A 3,416-nucleotide genomic window follows, 5' to 3' on the forward strand; every position below is an offset into this window, starting at 1 on the left:
AACTTCTATATGCGTACGGATTGTCTGGAGACCTTGATAAAAGGTAGAATTTGCTTCTGGAGTTCTGGGTAAGACTTGAAATGCACAATTCTTCCCAACTCCAAAATTTTAGATAGCATGATCTTTTCCATTAATTAATTTTTGATTGTTGTGTTAATTAGCTAAAAAAAATAAGAAATTACAAATACTAGGTGGCTTAAACCACAGAAATATATCTTCTCACAGTTGTGCAGACTAAAAGTTTGAGATGAAGGTGTAAGTAGGGTCAGTTTTCTGTGAGCTCTGCCTCCTGGGCTGGCAGCCTCTTTGGTTGCATGTGATCTTCCCTCTGTGCATCTGTGTCCTGAGCTCTTCTCATATGGACCCCAGGCGTATTAGATTAAGGCTCATCCCAATGACCTCATTTAGCCTTAATTATCTCTTTTTTTTTTTTTTTTAAATCTTCTTGCTCCGATGACAGTCACTTTCAGAAGTACTGTAGTTAGAACTTCGACATATGAATTTGGGGAGGAGAAAAGTTTAAAGAGAAAAATTATAGCATCCAAACTATAAGTTTAACTTAAAAAATAACTTCTACTTTCTAGTAGCCAAGAGGACTTTAACTCAAGATTTTAGTCAACTTAGAAGTGTATACATTTTTCAGAGTGGGCAGCTCACATGATCCTGTATTGAGCAGTTTGATTTTCTTTGACAAGTGCTTCCTTATTGCCAGATACACACAACCCATCGCCTCCCCTCACTCTTCCCACATACATAGTGGAAATTCAATTCCCCCCATAAGGAGAGCACTACCTCCGCTTCTTAGGGGAGACTGTGATTTGTCTGCACAATCTCAGGCTCTGTCCCCATCATCCATGGCATCAAATGGATCCTTTGTCCCTAGAGTGCTCCCAAAGCAGACCGTGTCTTTGCAAACACTGCAGGCGCTGGAAACATTCCCCCAAGTAGAATCTATCGAAGTTGCAGCAGTGATGTATCCAGGGGAGGCAACAAAAGGTATCTCCTGCCATGCCTTTGTCTCAGGCTGCTAATAAATAATAATACATGGTATTGACGAAGCATCTTCCTCAAAGGAGCACAGAGTGCTTCCCAGACATTACCTCACAACATCCTTGCGATTCTAACCTGAGAAGTGGCTCCTGAAAGTACAGCCCTATTCAATCACTGCAAGAAATCCAGAAACCAGTGAGCACTATATATTCTTTTAAGGATAAGTGCAAAACTACTTAAATATCACTGAGGGGCTTTTTTTTTTTTTTTTCCAGAGTACTTAGGTAGTATAGGCAATAAGCATTTTTGCCTGGGTGATTATGTACTGTTTGTATATCACATGTGCCGGTGTAGGAGGGAAAAAACGATGAATGTGCCTTGCAAACCTGACTTGCACAGCCAAGCCCTTTGGAAACTGCCCAATAGATGACTGCATTTCCTATTTAGCCTTCGAGGTGTTTGAAGGAATCCTGTAGAATGACTGTGTTCACAAGGGCCGGCAGCAAACATGAAAATGGACAACTGTATCAGCCACAAAGTCACTACTGCTTACAAGCAATTGTGTCTACTCTTTCCTTTACCTTATGCCTTGGGAAGCACACATTCCCACTGAGGTCATAAGACCTTCTTTTGTCTCCTGGTTTCTTCTTAAGTTTCTCTAGAAGGGAGGCTTTATTTGTTTGAAGACAGAATAATTATCTCCAAGAGAGCCGTACTTCCTCTGCCAGGCCAGTCATAAAAAAGAACATGAATTTTGGAGCAGTCCAAGCCCAACTTGAAATCTCCATAGTTACTTATAAGCTGTGCGACTTTGGACAAGTAGTGTTACTTCTCTAACTCTCCATTTCTCATGTATAAAATAAAAACAATAATGATGCATGCAGCATGGGCTATAGGACAACTAAAACCACAAATGCAAAGAACCTAGTTTTCTCCCCAACACATCTTCATTTCTTCAATAAACATACAATCAGGGGCTGGGGATTTAGCTCAGCGGCAAAGCGCCTGCCTGGCAAGCACAAGGTTGTGAGTTCGGTTCCCAGTACCGGAGAAAAACAAAAACAAAAACAAAAAAAAACATACAATCATCAAGCATGATTAAAATAATCCATATCCCCCATTTTATCCATGATGTCAGGAAGAAGTGGAAGAATAAGGCAGAGGAACATTGTGAGATAATTTAGGAATTCTCAAAGTCTGTACTTCAAATTCTCATGTCCCAAAACAAGGGATAGCACTTGGGCTCCTTCCTTTATGATGCAAAGAGAATTTGGATTGTAGAGAGGAAACTGGAGGGCAGAGGGAAAGCAGAAGAATGGTGAGGCCTGGGACCCGGTTTCTCCCTGTGGCCACCCACATCTCCTGAGCTATGAGCCAAGCCAGGGATTTCCAGGGAGGAAAAGCTTTCAGACTGCTGAAGGCTCAGCAGGAAGAGCGACTAGAGGAGATCAACCAGCAATTCCTGGAGGACCCCAAGTACAGCACTGATGAGGACCTGCCATCCAAACTGGAAGCCTTCAAGAGGAAGTACATGGAGTTCGACCTGAATGGGAATGGAGACATCGATATCATGTCCCTGAAGCGAATGCTGGAGAAGCTTGGGGCCCCCAAGACCCACCTCGAGCTAAAGAAATTAATTGGAGAGGTGTCTGGTGGCTCTGGGGAGACGTTCAGCTACCCCGACTTTCTCAGAATGATGCTGGGCAAGGGATCTGCCATCCTGAAAATGACCCTGATGTATGAGGAGAAAGCAAGAGAACAGGAGAAGCCAACTGGCCCCCCAGCCAAGAAGGCTATCTCTGAGTTGCCGTAATTGCAGAGTGAGGGGTGTGTGTGTGTGTGTGTGTGTGTGTGTGTGTGTGTGTGTGTGTGTGTGAGAAAGAGAGAGAAAGAGAAGGAGAGAGAAGGAGAGGGAGAGAGAATGTGTGCATGGTGGGATTGAAGGGCTTCTAATGACCCCAACATGGAAAAGGAAGACAAAATCGTGAGCCAGAGTCAAACTAAATTAAACAATCTTCCCCTTCCAAAAAAAAGAAAAAAAGAAGAGAATTTGGATTGTCTTGGTTTGGTTTGGTTTGGTTTTATAATATCCTGCAAAAACTCCTTGGCGGTTCTCTCTCCCTCGAACTTTCACATGTTAGTGCTGTCTAACATACAGTGTGGAGAATTAAGAGCAATAAGTACAGTTTAATGCAAAATTTTTTGAGCTGAAATTATAGAGAAAACTAGCTAAACATTCCATGTTAGTTTAAAATGAGAACCTGTCTGTGCCACTGATTCTGATCAATTGAATACTTAAGTTCCCATTTACTCTGACAAGCTGTGCAAGATATTTTTCTATTCCAGTGTCATACTTGTTCTAAATAAGAGAAAGTGGTCTGTGTAATGATACATGCATATCTGAGTTAGAAACTATTATTTTCTCT

At 41.9% G+C, this 3,416-nt stretch overlaps 1 pseudogene; it reads left to right on the top strand.

Annotated features, from left to right (window-relative positions):
• Positions 1-2,285: 2,285 nt before the first annotated feature.
• On the top strand, positions 2,286-3,039 carry LOC102011943 (annotated as a pseudogene).
• The last annotated feature ends 377 nt before the right edge of the window (positions 3,040-3,416 follow it).

The sequence above is a fragment of the Chinchilla lanigera genome, unplaced genomic scaffold (assembly GCF_000276665.1).
Source record: "Chinchilla lanigera isolate Chin_1 unplaced genomic scaffold, ChiLan1.0 scaffold00003, whole genome shotgun sequence".
In the NCBI taxonomy this organism is placed as follows: domain Eukaryota; kingdom Metazoa; phylum Chordata; class Mammalia; order Rodentia; family Chinchillidae; genus Chinchilla; species Chinchilla lanigera.